The 21,316-nt window shown below is 42.2% G+C and overlaps 1 protein-coding gene across 6 annotated transcripts in view; it reads right to left on the bottom strand.

Annotated features, from left to right (window-relative positions):
* The window catches only part of LOC110262276 (uncharacterized), a 149,340-nt gene that overhangs the window by 119,787 nt on the left and 8,237 nt on the right, over positions 1-21,316 (bottom strand). For 3 of the 6 annotated variants that reach the window (XR_014814870.1, XR_014814871.1, XM_084975622.1), the window contains exons 2-4: positions 7,528-7,637; positions 6,452-6,566; positions 464-639 (exon numbers count right to left, since the gene is read on the bottom strand). The gene's annotated coding sequence lies outside the window, so the exon portion shown is untranslated. Of the gene's footprint in view, positions 1-463; positions 640-6,451; positions 6,567-7,527; positions 7,638-9,197; positions 9,278-21,316 lie in introns of all 6 variants that reach the window. The other 3 variants (XR_014814868.1, XR_014814869.1, XR_014814872.1) reach the window with 2 other exon arrangements.

Here is a 21,316-nt window from a genome sequence, read left to right as displayed (position 1 = left end):
ATACTAAAGAGCAAGAGAGGGAGAGGAGATGGCCCCCAGATGTGCACTCACCTTCTACCTCCTACTTAATAACAGTGTAACAATAGCAACTACTGCTCCAATCACCACTTCTAATAGGACTGCTTTTATTACTGCTGCTGCTGCTGCTATTCTGGTACAATTTATTGCACACAGCTAGGTAGCATATGAAAAGGGTAAGGTGCTATGCACTTTCCCCAGGTTATTGATTTTAATCTCGATGTGGCTACTTTCTATCAAGTCTTTATTGCATGGCCTTGACAAATAGCTATTCCATTCCAGCCCAGGGTGACAGCGGGGTGGGGCTCACGCATGAGACCCTCATTAGAAAACCGTAAGCCCCAGAGACGCTCGGAGAATAGGATTTGGCCATGCATCACCTCCTTTTAGCATCTCAGCCCCACCACCTCCCAAGAGTCCCTCTCGGACCGATTCCACAGCTCACCATCCTAACTGGTCTGGGCTCCTTTCTTCGCATTTCACTGCAGCATTTTGTAGACAACCATAAATCTCCAATTCTTTAGGTTCTGAGTCAGGTAGAACAAAATCTCGGCATTGCTTTTCATGCTGTTAGTCATTCGCAAACAGTTCCCTTCCTTTTGTTCCAAGTCATTCTAAATGCTGGAAAACAACAAACAAAAAAAAGCAATCATGAAGCCGCGTCCTTGGATGTTATTAGTCGAAAATAAAACAATATCCATTTTTATTTGGTTGCACATGTCCTCGCTCTAAACAAAAGAAACTGATGAACTAAAGCAAATGAAGTATGCTTTCCTCAGTCCTGCTTTAGACAGATAAGCAAAGACAATTAATATCAAGGCTGTTGTTTCTTTGTTCCAGTTTTGTTTCTATCCCTGTTCCTAACTGACATTCTCAAAGGTATCTGAGATCAGATAACTATTTAAGATTTCCTTCTGGATTATTTTTGGTAGGCAGTGAAGGTTTATTTCCTACAGACATTCTGTGGTAAATGAACTCCAATGCATTAATAGACCTACAGAACGTCAGACCTAGAAAGAACCTTAGATACAAGATTTATCTGGGGTACCTCACTTTACAAGCAAGGAAACTGAGGCCCTGAGAACTTTGAGATACGTGTGCTTTGGGAGTTCAGAGGAGAACTTCCTTGTAATATAATATTCACCTCTCTGTGTATTTGGTTCTTTGAAATTATTTTTAAGTTTTACGTATTGAAGAAGAGTTTCCCTTCTGAGTTTTCAAAAATCAGAAGCTTCCAGTAGAGCAACACTGCGTAGATCAGACTCAGCTCGCTTCTACCAACACTCAGGGCACAGAGGAAGGGTGGAAAGTAGGATGGGAGAGCTTTACTAAATTAAAAAGTAACTCAATTAAAAATAAAAAGTAAAGGTTGGAGTTCCCGTTGTGGCGCAGTGGTTAACGAATCCGACTAGGAACCATGAGGTTGTGGGTTCGATCCCTGCCCTTGCTCACTGGGTTAAGGATCCGGCGTTGCTGTGAGCTGTGGCGTAGGTCACAGATGCGGCTTGGATCCTGCGTTGCTGTGGCTCTGGTGTAGGCTGGTGGCTACAGCTCGGATTAGACCCCTAGCCTGGGAACCTCCATATGCTTTTGCCAAGAAATGGCAAAAAGACAAAAATAAAATAAAATAAGATAAAAAATAAAAAGTAAAGGTAAAGAAAATCAAAATAAATTAAGAAATAATCCACTTTCTTCAACACAGAGGAGCTTTCAGGACCCTGTTGCTTCCTATCTGTCTGCTTGGGATTTACTGTGTATTGATGCCTGTGTTAGGACCTGAGTCCATGTGACAAAGGATGCAGATTCCTTTGGGGAACCTGTTAATTCTTCTCTCAAGTTTCTAACCTGAAAAATAGTTTGTTGGATGTGCTAGCAGTCCAGGCTTCAAAACGGTTTTTTTTTTTTTTTTTTTTTGTCTTTTGTCTTTTCAGGGAAGCACCCATGGCATATGGAGGTTCCCAGGATAGGGGTTGAATCTGAGCTGCAGATGCCGGCCTACACCGCAGCCACAGCAATATGGGATCTGAGCCGCATCTGTAACCTACAGCACAGCTCACGGCAACGCTGGATCCTTAACCCACTGAGTGAGGCCAGGGATTGAACCTGCATCCTCATGGTTCCTAGTCAGATTCTTTTCCACTGAGCCATGTCGGGAACTCCTTCAAAACATTTTTTTTTTTTTTTTTTTGTCTTTTTGCTATTTCTTGGGCCGCTCCTGCGGCATATGGAGGTTCCCAGGCTAGGGGTCTAATCCGAGCTGTAGCTGCCAGCATACGCCAGAGCCACAGCAACGCAGGATCCGAGCCGTGTCTGCAACCTACACCACAGTTCACGGCAACGCCGTATCGTTAACCCACTGAGCAAGGGCAGGGATCGAACCCGCAACCTCATGATTCCTAGTTGGATTCGTTAACCATTGTGCCATGACGGGAACTCCCTTCAAAACATTTTTAACCAGAGTTCCTAGTGGCCTAGTGGTTGCGGATTCAGTGCCACCCCCCACCCCCCAACAATAACAACAACAAAACCAAAACATTTCTAAAGAAATCTTAGCAGGATAAACCCGATAAGACTCAAAGGCTGATGCTTGGTTCCCACCACTGTCCTCCCTGTTAGTTACAACAGTCCTGGTCCTGGGCTCTTCCTTGCAGGTGTGCTGGATGCTCTGGCTGCTGGTCCCATCTTTTGACACAGATGCAGAAAGGTGTCCCCCTCTGTGTCCTTCTAAGGAGCAGAACAACATGGTAACTGTCTGTTCCTGCCCCAGCTGAGGACTAAGACGCTCCTGGCTGATCATCAACTTCATAAATCATTAGGTCACAGTCTAAAGGTTGCTGCTCACCCACTCCACACCTCTTGGTGATCAGATCTGCAGGATGGAAAGCTGAGAAGGCCCAGGAAGGGAGGGCCACTTGACCTAGGCAGTGGTGGGACTGGGATTAGAATGGGAATTTCTGATCCCAAAGCCAGTCCTGTCTCATCTCTCTTGGGTGAATTTCTCACTGTTTGAAACACCTTAAGGGAGGGGAGTGTGGAAACGGGGTGGAGGAAGGGAGTGTGCCCCGTGGCTTGTGACCTAGACAAGCAGGACTAAGCATCAAGGGGGCAACGTTTTCAAAGCAAAGCTTGTAATACAAGAGGCAGTGTGTCTCAGGAGTTCTCATCGTGCCTCAGCAGTTAGCAAACCTGACTAGCAACCATGACGGTGCAGGTTCGATCCCTGGCCTCACTCAGTGGGTTAAGGATCCGGCATTGCTGTGAGCTATGGTGTAGGTCAAAGACGCAGCTCAGATCCTGCATTGCTGTGGCTGTAGTGTAGGCCAGCAGCTGCAGCTCCGATTCGACCAACCCCTAGCCTGGGAACCTCCATATGCCATGGGTACGGCCCTAAAAAAAAAAAAAAAAAGACAAAAAGACACACACACACGCACAAACACGAGACAGTGTGTCTTAGTAAAGAACAAAAGATTTGGCGTTGGACAGGCCGATGCTTAAGTCCCAGCTGTGACAGTTATCTACTATCTGACTTTGAGAAAAATTGCTGAATTACTCTGAGCCATGGTTTTCCAATATATGGATGAGAACTATAACATCTACACCATGAAGTTATTTCGAGGGGCTATGTGAAACAATGTCTATAAAAGCCTAGAAAAGTACCCAGTAGGCACTGGTCAAGATGTAACTATTACTAAGACTAGTCTGGCTGCAATCTCATGATTTACACTTTAAAATTTTCAGGCCAACCTGCCATCTTAGTCATCTTTCTGAGATTGTTAACAAGGAGAGTTCTTAAGAGCACTTGATTTTGAATAAGAAACAGCTGATTTTGAATAAGTTTGCATTTGGGCGACACCGTTCATTTATCATCCATATCACTTTAGCAGGTCAAGCCTCTGCAAGCCTCAGTTTTTGAACCTGTAAAATAGGAATAATAATGCCTCCCTGAGAGCAACGGGCCTATTTTGAAGATTAAATTAGATTGAAAGAATAAATGCAAACTATTGCATTTGGAATGGATTAGCGATAAGATCCTGCTGTGTAGCGCTGGGAACTATGTCTAGTCACTTATGATGGAGCATGATAATGTGAGAAAATAGAATGTGTACATGCATGTGTAACGGGGTCACCATGCTGTACAGTAGAAAAAAACTGTACTGGGGAAATAACTATTAAAAATATATATATACGGCATTTCTCCCGAAAAAAAATAATAGTAAATTAGGAAAAAAAATTAGATTGAAAGAGACAATATATTTTAACAAAAGCAAGGGCTTTATATATAGTGGTGTTCCTTACACCTGGCAACATGCCTGCCAGACAATCAATGTTCAAATGAAAAATTAATAATGTATGCAATAGAAGCTTTTAATACAGTGTCTTATTAAGCGAGAGCTACATCTGTCTTACCTCAGTTAAACTGTATGAGGGTGAAGCAGAATTACAAGGCCATTTAATACCTTTTCACAATAGAAATCAGCCTGGAATAGCTCGTCAGATTACCAAGATGTCTCCTTAATTGACTTGGACAACTTTATTCTTAAGAAATAAATGCCAGGGAGATAAAGTCCAGGGGAGGTGGAGGTAACCAGATGGGGTTAACAGTTGATTCTGGGCTCTCTGGAGATCTCCGACAGGAAGAGTCGGTTTTAATGTTTGGGGATGCTAGGCTCGTAAGTGGGAAATGGAAGCGGTACTGAGGAATGGGGATCTGCTACCTCAGAGGGAATCACGAGGAAAGTAAAGAGAATCGCCTTCTGACTGCCTGCACTTAAATCCTACCTTGGAACTTGGGCAAGTCACAATCTTTGGTGTCAATTTTTCCATTTACAAAATAGGAAAAACAGTACATTTGGGGTTTTTGTGAGGATTAAACGAAGACAGTTCAGTAGAAGTGAAATACTGAACTGAAATAAGGAGTTATTCCTTGAAGATGAAACTGCTTTCTCTCAGATTCTGTTCATTTTGGGGGTCTTTTTTTCCTCTTTGTTCTTAAGACTGGAGAATTTCTGCTAATTTGTTTTTAAGTTCCTGACTATTTTGCAATATTAAACCTACTGTTAAGTTCAATTTATGACTTCATCCTTCTAGATGTATGGCTTTCCATTTCTAAAGTTTCTAAGTTTCTCTTTGATTCTTTTTTTTTTTTTTTTTTGGTTTGTTTCCATTTATTCCTGCTGAGTTTCTCCATATGTTCTCTCATTAGAATCATCTTTAAGTCTGTGAACATATTTATAGCAGCTTGTTTTAAAGATTTTTTTTTCTAATTCTAATAACTGGATTATCTTAATATCTGCTTCTATTGACTTTATTTCTGCTTGATTATGGATTCATTTTCCTGCTTCTTTGAATATCTATCAAATTTTTATATTATGTTGGGCTTTGGTGGTAATACATTGCAGGGTTATTGAATTACACTGTCTGCTTTTAAAAGGTGGGTTTTTTTCTTCTTGTAGCACAGTTAAATGATGGATTTTACTGATCATGTCAGACTGGGTTTACTCTTCATTGGGAGGGGTCTGTTTTAATTTTGTTATTAGTTTCAGGACATACCCCTTAAAAGAGGGTGTGGTCCTCACTCCTAACTCTAGCACATTTCCAAGGTCTCATGAATGAGCAAGGTGGCTCACAAGCTCCTTCACTTTAGCTTGAATTGGTACTGCAGCATATTCCAGCAGGGCGTGACCTCTGGTGGTTTCACTTAGGTCTCAGTCCTGCAACCGTTGCTCTCTTCTGGGTCTCACAGGGTCTCCCTTTGCACATGTGCACGTCTCTGAGAGGTCTGTGGGGAAGAGCCACACAGATGTCTGCACACCTACCCTCTCTCCTACAGCTTCCTCCGCTCTGGTAGCTTACTCCCAAATTCCAACCACTTCACAAGTCCTCTTCTCTGTTCTCTGCTTTCTCAGCTTAGCAAGACTTATCACACTCTGCCTGGTTGCCACTTTCCAGCACCATGGACAGAAATCTGCTTCCAGACTCAAAACCTGGGCAAATACAGGTTCTCCTGTGTTTCTCTTATTTCCAAGACCATAGTACTGAGGTGCCAATAGTCCCATTTCCCGAAAATAGCTGCTTCCTGTGTTTTTCATAGTTGTTTCTAGCAGGACAGCAATGCTTACACAGTTACGCTTTTGTGGCCAGAAGTTGGAGAACTCAAGTTCTTTTTCTTTCTTCGATAGTTATTGTAGTATCCTGTTCGTCAATGGATGAAATATCTTTTCTCATTTTTTTGGAGGTATTAACGATTGTTTGCTTGCCTGTCTAGGCAACTCCTGACATTTTCTGTTTTTCCTGGTATTTCTTTTTCCTTTTTATTTTTATATTTATTTTGACCTCTGACTCATTTTAGAGGCTACCCAAATGTACAGGTAAGTACCATTCAATAAGCTGGAAACTGCAGCAAGGGTGGAAGTTGTTGAATGACGTAACTCACCCGAAAGGAAGTGATTGGAGGAACCGGCTGTTTTATGGAGGGACCTCCAGATGTCTGTAGGGGTAGGTCTGTTTTTGTAAGCTGGCAAGTCATCTCAGAGAGGATTTCCTCAAATCTGTTAATGTGAAAAGAAACAGGCGCTTCTGTCTCATTGAAACAAACACAGGAGAGGTGGAGTCACCCGGCGATGTGGGCCAAGGGAAGAGGCCTCAAGGGGTGAGGGGTATCCAATATTTTCAACCAATCCTTTTACTTTCAGCTGCTGTTTCCCAGTCATCAAAGATAACTGGACCCTCTGATTTCCAACACACTCTCTAGTGCTGAGATGTATCTTTCTCACTGCATTTCCCCTGTAAGGAAGTTTCAGTCTTATGTGTATTGCTACGTCAACAAGTATTCTACTTTCCATCTTCCAAAACTGTGTGGTCAATTGAAGTGGGCTGTTATTGCCTCCTTTCAAAATATCTTTTTATTTATTTGTTTTTTTTTTCTCCCTCTCTCTTTTTGTCTTTTTAGAGGCATATAGAGGTTCCCAGGCTAAGGGTCAAATCAGAGCTGTAGCTGCCAGCCTACACCATAGCCACAGCAATGCGGGATCCAAGCTCACAGCAATCTGGATCCTTCACCCACTCAATGAGGCCAGGGATCAAACCTGTGTCATCGTGAATACTAGTCAGATTCGTTTCTACTGAGTCATGATGGGATATCTTAAAAAATATCTTTTTAAAAACCTTTAGCTATATTTTCATGTTCAAGATGGAGTGGCAATGGATGTTTATGTTCAATCTACCATGTTCAACAAGCATAACATTGTTTTCAGTAGAGCGAATGCAAAACTGTGAGGCATAGACAAAGACAGCATAATTAAAGAGCAGCCCTTGAACGATTTTATTCAAGCTCATGCCTCTAACACTGTAGGTGCAATTCCCACACTCATTCCTCCACATATTAGCACATGGTTATGCCTTTGTTTTGCTCAAATGGTTCTTGCCTTTCATTCTAGGTCTATAGAACTGAAACAAGAAGAAGCTGTTAGCGTCCAATGACTTTACTTAAACACGTTATATTCATGTTACCTTATCACACAGGCAAGAGTGGAAGCAGCAGGAGAGGAAAATTGAACAGGTGTGACAGGAACGGAGGCCACTCTCTCCTGCAATTCTGAGTCGCACAATTGTCCAGGTTCCTGCCGATTTGCAGACACATATTAGTGGTAGCCATTATCATTTCCAAGCATGAAAACACAATTTGCAGGGCTCTCTCCTGCCTTTCCTGACTTTATTTTAACAAAATAAACCCATTTGGAAATACCCTGGAAGCAATGTGCTTCCTGCCTCATTACAGCTACATCAACACATCAGCATTCTGGAACTGCCCTGCCTGTTTCCTTTCTCAGCCAGAGCCTCTCATAGCCAATTAAATTCACTATAGTTCAGCTCTGAGACCTAGTCCTTGCTCCCTGATTGCTTTTCAATAGCTTGAGATCTAGTCAACTGAAAAACCAGACCAGTAACCAGGCATGAATCACCACTGGAGTGAGAAATGATTGAAGAACTCTGGGCTAGGCTGAAGGCTGTCCCACTGGAACATGGCCCTAGATGTAAAATGAGCCTTTTTAGCACCCACTTGAGAGCAGTAGTGACTTCCTACACTTAGGTGCTCTGTTTGTGTTTCAAATACCAGGGCTTAAGAGTAACATTTAGCTGCTGCTCAGGGACTCAATCTGGTCCTTGCCATCTCATGCCAGTGCTGTTAAAATGTTTGTCACAGCATCTAGGAAGCAAAGGGAAGTCAAAGCTCTGAAAATAAGGAACTCAGTGGTGGCATCTGGAATCTGCTGTCCACTTTCAGCTCTCTCTCCTGCTTTTCAGTGGCTTGAGATCGAGTCAACTGAAAACCCATATAACCAGTTACCAGGCAGGAATCATCAGTTATGCTGACCCCAAAAAAAATTATGAACATAATGTTGCCAAGGGTGACGGCATGGACTTGGAAGAGCCTGTATAGAGGAGGAAGGATGAAGAAAATCACTTTTTGTGTCAGTCTAGAGACAAGGCCAGTCTCTCGTGTTTCGTCCAAAATCCATAATGCGTATCTTATACACTTAAGTGGGAGGTTAATCTTGATGTTTTAAATTTACTGTATGATAGGGGTGAACAGCACTGAACCAAGCAGTGAGAGGAGCGTACCTCTCCTACATATGGCATTCAAGGCATTGCTGCTCTTTTGCAAATTTAGAAAAATACATCTGGGATTTTTTTGTCACGTGGGGCATCTCACTTAGGAGATGCCTTTCTTCTCCATCTGGTGCCTGGGGAAACTCTTCATTGCCATTTTCCCCTTTGAGCCCTGTGTTTCTGTGTCTGTGGTGCCGAAATGAGTATGGATCATATCTGGTGACAAAGCGTCAATATACTCCTATATGCAAATATTTTCAGACCTGGCCCACTGTGGCCTCATGGCATGACATTGCTTTGGCCCTCCTTCTCGAGAGGAGAGGGGTTTGGTTTTTTTTGTTTGTTTGTTTGTTTGTTTTCATGTAAAATTAAGCAACTCTGACCCACACAGGTCCCTGCAGCCTGTATCTTTGCTATTCGTGGACTGGCACCTTGTGGAAGGCTCCGTGCCACCCCCTGCCTTTGCTGAACCTGAGGCCCCAAATTTTCCTGAGGATCTTGGCCTGTACCTTTCCTGGACCCAATGTCTATGTGTTTCCTAAGACCTTTCTGCTGAGACCCACAGCTACCTCTTTGCTGAGCACTTGCTTCTGCTTAAAATAAGCAGGCCAATGCTTATTTCCCTCAGACAGAGCACATTTAGTTGCTTCTATTAAAAAAAAAGAAAAAAAAAAAAAGTTAAGCTGCCTGCCTGAGGACAAAGCTGCCTTAAGGTGTAACATCCCGTAATGGACAAAATCCTACATGCAATTGCCTAAGGCCTAATGCCATCTGCCCTGGTTAAAACAGCTAACAGTCACCCAAAGAGCTATACAAACCAGCTGCATTGTTTCCCATAGGCCCCTGACATTGTGTGCCTGGACCACACTGAAATGCTTAGTCCCTTTCTATGTATTCTACCCCAAATCGAATTTCACTATTTATCAACTCCCCGACCGATGCACTAGATGACAACACTTCTTGTATTAACTTTCACTCTTCCACCCGACACCCTGGGGAGTAAAACCTGCTGCTATAAACTCTAACTCCAAAGGAGTGGAGCAGAAAATGTGAGCAGTTTGCTCTCAAGTGTGAAGAAGATGGACAGGAGCTGGGAACATGGAATGAATTTCCCTGCCAAAATCAACGATCATTTAAGACTAAGACTATGGAGAAAGGCCAGGGGTGTTCGTGGTGTTCCGTCTCTATGTAAGGAAATATCCAGAGAGGAGAATTATGATTTTCCTCTGAAAACAGTCATCCCTTTCACAGGCCCAGTGATTCTCAATTTTTCATTTCTGTGACATACTAATGGATGATATGTACCCGAGGACACACTTCCAGAAGCTGATGAATAGTTGTGACAGAGTTACCGTAGGCTGTGGGTTATGTACACCTCCTACTAGTCGGGTGGTTTTCAACAGGGGGTGACTGTGATCCCTCCCTCCACCCACCCAGGGGACATCTGGCAGTGTCTGGAGAAGCTTTTGGTTTTCATAACCTGGGAAGGATGCTAAACATCCTATAACACACAGAACAATCGCCCACAATGAAAATTATCTGGCCCCCAAATCTCAGCAGTTCTGAGGTTGGGAAACTCTCCTCTAGATTTAACTTCATGTGTTTGTTCCCAAGTCAAAGAAACGTACTGGAATGCAAGTGAGAGAGAGAGAGAGAGAGAGAGAGCGCACTCCTGATATCTGGATAACCTTGAAACTTCCCTGAGATGTGTTTTAGTAAAATAAATCATTTAAAAATTTTGGTGGCCTGTTCTGTTACCACATATGTTTTTATAATCTGAATTAGTCCATATGTGATTATAAATAAAGGAATGGTGCCAAAAATGTGGAAGTAACTTTTTTTTTGCATGTGATATATATATTTTTTTTCTAGCTCATTAGTGCTTTATACCACCTGACGGCCACAGGAAAATCCAGATAAAGGAATATAATATTGTACCCAGACCCGTTTACTTATTGATTTATTGGTTGCAAAAATGCATTCAATTCTCCATCACTTCCCTTCCTGTATCCACACCTTTGCAAAGTCATTTTGTATTTTCTTTAAAAAAATTTTTATTAAAGGATAGTCGATTCTAGCATTTTGTAATTTGTGGCTCCTACCAGCATGAACACAAGTTTATTTCCACACCTCTTGAATCTGGAATGGCCTTCTGACTTGCTTTAGCCAATCAGTGGTGGCAGAAGTAACAATGGTCATTCTAAGCCTAGGCCTCAAGAGGTCTTGCACAATTTACCACTCTTTGAACAAGTTTGGACTAACCTATTGAAGAATGAAAAAAATCACCTGGAGCAGAGTTGAGTTACTTCACCTGAGCTCTTTGAAAGCAGCCTGTCTACTGTGGACCAGAGGTACTGGTCAAGATTTATAACCGAGTCCAGTTGAGATCAGCCAAGTCCAGGTCAGTAAAAGCACTTAACTGACCTGTAGACTCACTGGAAATAATAAATTGTTGTGTCTTAAGGTACTATATTTAGGGCTTGTTTTATTCGGCCATAATAAAGTAGGTACTCATGGAAACATATAGAAGAAGACCCAGTCCACAGAGAGCCGCCCATAAACCTAAGGTGAGATGGGGTAGGTAGCATGGTTTTGAAGAGACAGGCAGATACGAACATCAGTGCAAGTTCTGTTACCTGCACAATATGTGGGTATTTGGGTATTGGGTATTGGCACAGTATTGGGAAGACTTATTTCTTCTTTTGACAATTACTTTTCCCATTTTCTCAAATAGAAATGATAATGCCTTACCTCTCTGTGTTCTTTTGAGGATGATGGAAGACGGTCCAATTTAGGCTACCTCCAATCCCAAGTCGGAATGCATTTTGATTGTTTTAATCACAATCAGACAGGAGATATTCAAAATTAGGTAGAATGTTTCACATGTCATTAATTCCTTATCAAATTCAATTCCAAGCACCATGCTGCAATTACTGTGCAGCTTTTGGCCCTCAGCCTGGAGATAGGAATCTTAATCCTCGGGCCCATTTGATGGTTGGTGGGGCGTGCATAACAGACATCTTGCCAACAGCCTAAAGCACAGCTCTCAGTTCCAAAGGAGGAGAGGGTGTTTCCATCCTTTTGTTACATTCTTCAGGGCAGAAATGGTGGGCCAGCAGTGAAATATAATTACAATTCTCTGTTGTCTTATTTGGGGTATAAATAAGCAAGTTGCTCGCTAATCAATTTACAGAAACAAACATAAAAGCAAATAAGCTGCCTTCCTCAAAAGGGGGTGTCAAACAGGATTTGCATATGCCATTTACTCTGGCAGAGCAGAAATGCAGCCTTGTCTTTACAAAGAGCAAGCACATAACCTCCCGAAGAATAATGCTCTTGATGGCAGCTATTTCCATATGTCTTGACATCAACAATCCTTTTGGGTGCCTATTTCTCTGCCAGCAGTTTTCCATCCCTTGGGAGAAGAATGTTTTCTGGATTCTTCAAGTTAACAAAGTGAAAGACATGTCTAATCTCTCTGCTCTCTACTACTGTCCTTCACAGAACACATCAGAGGCTAGGAATGGGAGAACACAGCTTCTAGGTGTATTGCGATATTGCAGAGCCTGGCTATGCAGGCTTTCATTTGGGGTTCACTTTCTCTGGTTACCAAGGAAAGTCTGCAGTAGTAGAAAGAGGGGCATGGAGATCAAAGAAGATGACCGGAGGCCTTCTTAGCTTGGATATTCACAAAAGCCTAGGCCTGAGACAGAGATCTGCATGCAAAGACTTCATTTTTGGAAGTGATTCCAGGAAGGAGAAGGAAAATCAGGGAGAAAGAAATAAAAAAAGGGGAAAGCCAATACAAAGATGTATTATCAAGCTGTCCACTGCTGCCCGTAAATGAATTAAATATAGGAAATACAAATATCTAAGAAAAGCAGGCCGCCTAATACATAATAAGATAACATAAAATACTGAGAGATTTGAAAAAGGTTGTCGTATGCTGCAGGAAAGGTCAGGGAGGTAAAGGAATAAGAGATGAATAACCACACTGGAAACATGAAATCAAGTCTTCAGTTACCGAATGGGCCAGTTACTACTCTCTTACCTGCTTCAACCATCTCCTTCCTTCAACCTCTATCAAATGAAACTTTAGGAGGGACATAGAGGAGATTGCATGAAATTATCTTGACCAATTTTTCTATAAATATGCCAGAATCAATCAATTTGGGAAAATGGGTACTAGTCTTCATTGTAGACCCCTAGCCAGGCTGAAAACAGATTTCAAAAGATGATGTTATTGCACTGTGCAATTCTGGAACTATTCTCTGGTATGTGCCTCATAGCCCAAAGTTACTATCTTTGTTTGTGTGTATATTTAATTTTTTTGGAGCAGACAAAAAAAAAAAATCATTCAAAATATTGGTGAATGTACCTGAGCTTTGTTACTTTTGACATAAAAAGGGCAATTAGGGGGAGTTCCCGTCGTGGCGCAGTGGTTAACGAATCCGACTAGGAACCATGAGGTTGCAGGTTCGGTCCCTGCCCTTGCTCAACGGGTTAACGATCCGGCGTTGCCGTGAGCTGTGATGTAGGTTGCAGATGCGGCTCGGATCCTGCGTTGCTGTGGCTCTGGCGTAGGCCGGTGGCTACAGCTCCGATTCAACCCCTAGCCTGGGAACCTCCATATGCTGCGGGAGCGGCCCAAGAAATAGCAAAAAGACAAAAAAAAAAAAAAAAAGGGCAATTAGGAAGACTGGATATTTTACTAAGTGCATAAAGAAGTAAGTAAGTTAAAATTCACTTTCCATGAGGTTAGATGATTTTACAGAAGTCCTTCCAGTTAACCTCAACGAACCTTCTAAGGAAAACATCATTTTCTCGATTTTACGGATGTAAAAGCTAAGGCTTAGAAAGTTGAGTGACTTGCTGAAGGCCCTACAGAAAAGTGGCAGAGCAAAACTCTAAAGTTCACTATTTTTTGTTGCAGCTCAATGCTTGAAGATGAGTCCTAAAGAGTTAAAACAGTTCTAATTAAGGGCAGCAAATTCACCTTTCCAAGGGGAAAGACTGTATTCAATAAGAGAAAAAAATCTGGATACTTGGGCATATTCCTAATATATAAAGCATTATTAAATAATATTTTAAATTAAATAATATTTTGTTGTTGTTTTTCTTTGTATGGCCCTATCTGTGCCAAATGGAAGTTCCTAGGCTGGGGGCTGAATCAGAGCTGCACCTGCTGACCTACACCACAGCCAGGGCAACACCAAATCTGAGCTGCATTTGTCGCCTATGCCACAACTTGTGACAACACCGGATCCTTAACCCACTGAGCAAGGCCAGGGATCGAACCCGCAACCTCATGGTTCCTAGTCGGATTCGTTAACCACTACACCACAATGGGAACTCCGAATTGTCTTATTTTTAACATAAAGGGAGATATGAATGGTTTACTAATTGAAAATGTTTTTCTCCCTCTCTCACTAAATAGGTGAGAAGCAGAGAAGCATGTCCTTTCTCTTTTTTTTGGCGGGGGGGGAGTGCTGTGCCTGCAGCATGTGGAAGTTTCCAGGTCAGGGATCAAACCTGCACCACAGCAGTGACTACAGCCACTGCAGTGACAACCCTGGGGTCCTTAACCCCCTGCGTCACAGGAGAACTCCGCAAAGCAAGTTGCTAAAGGGACACTGCACTACTACTTGCCCTGGGTGCTCACCAGACAGTCCAGCTCTGACCCGTGCTACACCCAGTTGGCTGGAGTTGCCACAGTATACTGTGCTCACATCTCTACATTTGTTTTTCCTTCCCCCTCTGCTGGGAATGCTGTCCCCATTATAACAGACTCCTTATTGTTTAGTGTTCAGATTAGCTGTTGCCTTCCCCAAGGCGACCTCCCCTGAATCTCCCAACTCCAAATTAGATCAACTGTCCCTTACTTGGGTTCCCAAATAACATAATAGAATAATCTCTCAATTTGATTTCCCCTAAGTCTGTCAAACAAATAACTCGAGTGAAGGAGTGAATATTTGGTTGTATAAATTCCCTTGCATTTCGTGTTATTAGAGGTACCCTATATGTCTTAGGAGACCTATCCTTCTCCCTTTTCAGTATATGCAAAATGAATCTTACTTTATACTGCCACAATTCTCTTTTCAGCAAAACAGCACTATGCAAATGCAGTCACTTCATTAAATGAGAATTGATGGCAAAGACACAGATCTCCTAACCCAGATTTAGGGATTTTAAATGCTCAGAGCTCTCATCCTCTGGGGGTCTCTAAACTGTGATTATGAACAATTAGAATGAAATTTATTTGTGGCATTTAATACCTAGAAAAATTCCATGTCCTTCTGCATTTTAATTGGTGACTTTTTTTCTCTGAGAATAGTCCCTTTAATTGACTCTAGCAGTGGTGAAGATAGTTCCAATTAAGGTCTCATTCCTTGGAATTGGAAAAACAGCTAACAACACTAGGCAGGAGCATCTGATCTGCTCAACACAGACCACTGCCTGCACCTTAGCTTCTAGGGAAAGATAGTATCTGGCTGTTCAGGTTAGTTTGAGTCAAAAACACTCCCAAGGAGTTCCTGTTGTGGCTCAGTGGTAATGAGCCCTACTAGTAGCCATGAGGATGTGGGTTTGATTCTTCACCTTGCTCAATAAGTTAAGGGATCTGGCATTGCCATGAGCTGTGTAGCTCACAGATGTGGTCAGATCTGGAGTTGCTGTGGCTGTGGCATAGGCTGGCAGCTGCAGCTCCAATTCGACCCCTAGCCTGGGAACTTCCATATGCTGCAGGTACAGTCCGAAAAAGACAACAACCACAACAATAATAAACAAAACAAAAAACCACTCCCCAAATGGGAAAGACATTGGATGTGGACAAATGTCCATTATCTCTGGTTACCCTGTTTGGTAAGTTAAATCTTTCTTTTCCTGATATCTTGGATCTTGGCTGTTGTGAGTAGATTTGGCTTTGCTTATTGCACTGACTGGGGGACTTTCTTCATCTGTGGTGAGAATCCCCCATTCCAGTTTCCCAGTTTCTTAGAGCCCCGCTATGGCACTAGTCCCCAGATTCCCTGTCCTGGGGGAAGAGGAGACAGCACAGCTCATCAGCAGGTCTTGGTCCTTCCATTTGCAAAACATCAGTTAGAACTCAACGAATATAACACTTGAATATGAGAATGATGGCATCAGAACCAACTGGAAGATCCACTTGACACAAATTCATGGACCTCTAATTCAGATATGTGGTTGGCTCCAGGAGGGTCTTGGTTCTTTCAGCAATCTGCAGGTGATCCTGACTTTCAGCTAGCTTTGAATCCACTCCTGTAGACAACTCCCTAATGTTCTTTCCAGTGTCAATATTCTATTACAAATTATAATATAGTTGAGAATTTAGGCACCAATACCAGTATGGAAGTTTACTTTGAGCCAGTGGCTCTTTCACTCATTGCCCCTCAAATCTTAACGTTTATATCTCCACTTGATATTGAATTTTTTTTTTTTTTTCTTTTTAGGGCCAAACCCACAGCATATGGAAGTTCCCAGGCTAGGGATCAAATCGGCTACAGCTGCTGGCCTCTGCCACAGCCAAAGCTGTGTGGGATCTGATCCACATCTGCAACCTACACCACAGCCCACAGCAACTCAGAATCCTTAACCCACTGGGTGAGGCCAGAGATTGAACCTGCATCCTCATGGATCCGAGTTGAGCTTGTTAACTGCTGAGCCACGAAGGGAACTCCGGCATTGACTCTTGATGTTGAGAGTAGCTGAGCTAAGGTGATCACAAGGCCATAAAGTTTAGATTTACATAGTGAGTTGTAGGTACTTAAAATCTTTTCTTTACATCATGTGTCTGTTTACATTATGTTACAAAGCTAGAAAGTCATCAGAGTGGAGGTTAATTATTGCAGGTTTACAATTAAGAATACTGAGCCTCAGAGTTTCCATTATGGCTCAGTGGGTTAAAAACCCAACTAGTAACCATGAGGGTGAGCGTTTGATCCCTGGCCCTGGCCTCGCTCAGTGGATTAAGGATCCAGCATTGCCACAGGCTGTGTGTAAGTCACAGATGCAGCTTGTATCCTGCATTGCTGTGGCTGTGGTGTAGGCTGACAGTTGCAGCTCTGATTCAACCCCTAGCCAAGGAACTTCATATGCCACAGGTGCGGCCCTAAAAAAAAAAAAAATACTGAGCCTCAAAGTGGCATGTCTTCTTACTCAAAGTTATGTGTGTAAACCAGCCACATCAGCTGGGAACTTGTTAGAAATGCAGTTATTTCAGGCCCCACTCAGACCTACTGGAAAACATTTGGAGTTTAATAAGGTCCAAGGGCAATTCTCCTTAAAGTCTGAGAAGCAGTGGGTTATATGTCTTCTCCCATGGTCCTACATCAGGCACAGCTCAGGTTAAGCAAAATTTCCGCAAGTGGAAAGATCATTTGCAAGGAGAAGTGCCATTGCAGCTGATAACAAAATCAGGGTGTGCACCATTTTCTTGGTGAGGAAGCTACGTGCCACAAGGGAGTCAGGGCTGTCAGCAGCCATCAGACACTCAGACGAGGAGCAAGAGAGACAGAAGTAAAACAAGCATTCCCTTTGCAGATGACTCTTAGAGCAGGACTTCTTTCTGTTGACAGGTAAGGGTACTGTGTATCTCTCAGGGTCTGACCTTGAGTTTTATTCTCACAGAGAAACAGAAGGGAAGAAGACCAGAGCAACATAACATCACCAAACAGTAATTAATCATGTTCTTTACTTTAGTTGGAGTCAATAATGCTCAGTAATTAAAAAAAAGAGAGAACATTTGAAGTTTTTTTTTTTTGTCGCTGTCTTACCATTTTTGGATAGCACTGACTTACAGGCAATACTTAAGAGTTAGAAGAATCCATTCCTTTATTCGTTCATTCCACATTTGCTAAGCACTTACCAGATGTTCAGTGCCTGGGATGTGACAACGAAGGACATGGTTTCTTGCCTTATGATGCAATGGGGAAACAAATCGACTAGAGGGATGATTTCAATAACATAGTATGTTCTTATTTCATTTCGCCTTCTGTGGTGAGGTGCCTGCTTGTTTTTCAATTTTTACATCTCCTGATCAAAGATAAAAGTAAATGGCCTATTTAGCTCTAGCCAGATAAAACCCGGGCAAAATTGTGATGAGTTAAAGCTGCACTCCCCTCTATGAACCAATCACTGCGGCTGAAGGACTAGAAACTCCGGGACAGTTTGAACCATTAGGCCATTTCTGTGATTGGGATGAGGACAGAGAAGTTATCAAAAGACATAGGATAAAGAGTGTTGGAAGGTGCCATTTCCAGCAAACATTTAATTTGTGTCTAATACATCTGCACATCTGAACTCAGGGTCTTCAAAGGGCAAGAAGCTGTCTAGGTTCACCATGACAGCTAATTCAAAGATATGAACTTTAAGCTGAATTTGGCTGGAACCTGGGTGACCACAAACACACCAAGTTCACACCGCAACGCTAGATTCTCTACAAGGAATAGTACTTGATATCTGGAGGGACTAAAACTTAACTTACAAAGAAGATTAAAATGCACTTAAAAAATAATAAAGGACTTCCACCTCTAGGAAGATGCAATAGGCATACTTTGTCCTATTCCTCTAAGTACAACTAAAAATCCTCTAATTACAATCTAAAACAAACATAAGAATACTCTGAAAGGTAGCAAGAAAACAACCATCCGGGACCTCAGGGCCTGAGGAGTACATAGCAGTGAGTTCCTGAGTTTCCTTTTTGTGTCATCTATACCTGACATGGAGTTGATGAAGCAAGCAATTGGATATATACATAGGCAAACTAACAAACAAATAAATTAACTTTACCCTAAATTTCACATCACCTATAAAAGTTAACTCAAAACAGATCTTGAACATAAATGTAAATGATGAACCTTTTAGAATGAAAACATAAGGAGAAAAATCTCTGGGGCCTAGAGCTAGGCAAATGGTTCTTAGTCTTCACACCAAAATCATGATCTATAACAGGAAATACTGACAAACAGAACTTCAGCAAAATTTAAAAACTTTTACTCTGCAAGAGATTCTGTTACGAAGATAAAAGGACAAACTAGAAAGAAACAGAATATATTTGCAACTCGCATATTCAACGAAGGGCTAGATAATATAAAGAACTCTCAAAACTCAAGAGCTAATAAAACAAAAAGCAAAAAATCCAATTAAAAGATGAACAAAGGACATGGAGACATTTAACCAAATAAAATACATGGATGGCAAGTAAGCATATGACAAGGTATTTAATACTACTAGCCATAAAAGAAATGCAAAATAACCCGCTCTGAGTGAAAAAAGTCAATCCTCAATGGCTACATGCTGTTTGATTCTACTTATATATAATAACCTTCAAATGACAAGATTATAAAAGTGAAGAACAGGTTAGTAGCTATCAGGGAGTATAAAGGAAGTCAGGGAGTTCCCGTCATGGCTCAGTGGTCAACGAATCTGATTAGAAGCCATGAGGCGGCGGTTGGATCCCTGGCCTCGCTCAGTGGGTTAAGGATCCGGGTTAAGGATCCGGCATTGCTGTGAGCTGTGGTGTAGGCTGCAGACGTTGCTCAGACCCCGCATTGTTGTGGTTCTGGTGTAGGCCGGCAGCTATGGCTCTAATTAGACCCCTAGCCTGGGAACCTCCATATGCTGCGGGTGCGGCCCTAGAAAAAGACAACAAATAAATCAGTAAAAAATAAAGGAAGTCAGGATGGGAGCGAAGGGGGTGTGGTTATGAAGGGGAAACTTTAAGGATCCTGTGGTGATGAAAATGTTCTGCATCATGTCAATATGCTGGTCATGACATTGTACTGGTTTCATAGGAGGTTAGCACTGGGAGAAACTGGGTAAAGGGCACTGAGCTCTATCTGTATTCTTACAACTGCATGTGAAACTACAATTATTTCAAAACAAAAACATTAATAATGAGAAATAAAGAAAGGAAGGGACAGAGAGAAAGAAGAAAGAAAGGAAGAAATTGCAGTTGGTTCTTCTTTCTAAGAGACAAACAGTAGTTTCTTCCTTTCTAAAAAATAGCAATATTAACCAACTAACCTCTATAGAGTTTGAGTGTGAAAAATGAAGTTTTCTGAGGGCATGGTCTGTAAGGAGAATTTACAGTGAGGGTGAGGAGATGACTTACTGAAAATAATAAATAATGAAGAATTTTGAATTTTTAGGGGAATCCCAGGAGGAAAGCAGAAAAAAGATAAGGAAATGAAGAAAATAGAGAGAGGCAGGGGGCTAGGAGCTTACTGACAGAGCTCTTCAAAAAGAAATAAGGCCAGAGGAATTCCACATGGATGAAAAGACTAAGGAGCTCTGACAAAAAAGGACATTACAATATAATCTTTGGTTGTTTATCATATAACAATCCTATGTGTCTTTTTTTTTTTTTAAGGGCTGCACGTGCAGCATATGGAAATTCCCATAGTCTAGGGGTCAAATTGGAGCTGCCAGCCTACATCATAGCCACAGCAACTCGGGATCCAAGCCATGTCTGAGACCTACACTACAGTTTAAGGCAACACGGGATTCCTTAACCCACTGAGCGGGGCCAGGGATCGAACACTCATCCTCATGGGTACTAGTTGGGTTCTTAACCCTCTGAGCCACAACGGGAACTCCACTTGGATGCATCTCTTGATTACTTTCTCAGGACTGGTTTGGTTCTCAGTTCTGCACAGAACACCATGGACAGTTCACACTTTTACCCTCTCATCCCTTAACCAGCAGCTGGGAGACTCTATTTTTCTGAGAACACACATAAAAGTCTTCAGGTTGTGTCTTCCTGGCTCTGGGGGACATGCCTTGGGACATGAGCCCACTTCAAAACCACACAGTGGCAAGCAGGATGGGATAAGGTGACAAAGCTGGTCTAGACCACATGTTCCATCTTGTGTCCTGTGTGTGAAATCAGCTTTATCTGAAAAAAATGACACAGAAGTGGGAAAGAAGTAGCCTTCTCAAAAGAAGATAAGGGAACGAGTGCCACAAAAAGATGGGATGGGGAGTTCCCATCATGGCTCAGTGGTAATGAATCTGACTGGTATCCATGAGGATGAGGGTTCAATCCCTGGCCTTGCTCAGTGGGTTAAGGAACCGTTGTTACAATGAGCTGTGGTGTAGGTTGCAGACAGGGCTTGGATCTGGCATTGTTGTGGCTGTGGAGTAGGCCAGTAGCTATAGCTCCAATTTGATCCCTAGCCTAGGAACTTCCATATGCCTCGGGCGTGGCCCTAAAAAAAGGAATGGATTTGGGGCAACAAATCCCACTCTGTTTTACTTCTATTACAAAGTCGTCATGCTGGAGTATCTCTTCTAATTTTTTTTTGGGGGGGGGGGTCACATCTCTGCTCCTGCTTCTCTGCTTTGAAAATGCCCAGTAATTGCCTGGCTAATCTGGATCTTGAGTCAGCTTCTTTTTTCTTATTGTCCTGGAGGATCCATCTTTGTTCTATGGGTAATCTCTGTATGTAATATTTTGAGTGGTGTGTAGCAGGCTGTATTGTTGCCTTTTAAAAGGCACTGATAAGGCTCTTGAGGAAATATAATTTAGCCAGCAGTGCAGTCTGTGTCCTCATAATTGTAACTTAGATGCCTTGACTCCAAATTAAGAAAACAAAAATGCAATAAGATGACCTGTCCCAACATCCCCTTGCTGCTGATTCTAGAATTAGAAATGCCCAATTTGGAAGAT

The sequence above is a fragment of the Sus scrofa genome, chromosome 9, assembly GCF_054392235.1.
Source record: "Sus scrofa isolate SSC_HxYL_T2T_F1_AM1 chromosome 9, Sscrofa_HxYL_maternal_Yorkshire_Landrace_v2.0, whole genome shotgun sequence".
Taxonomy (NCBI): domain Eukaryota; kingdom Metazoa; phylum Chordata; class Mammalia; order Artiodactyla; family Suidae; genus Sus; species Sus scrofa.
This window is presented reverse-complemented; position numbering and strand designations above follow the sequence as displayed.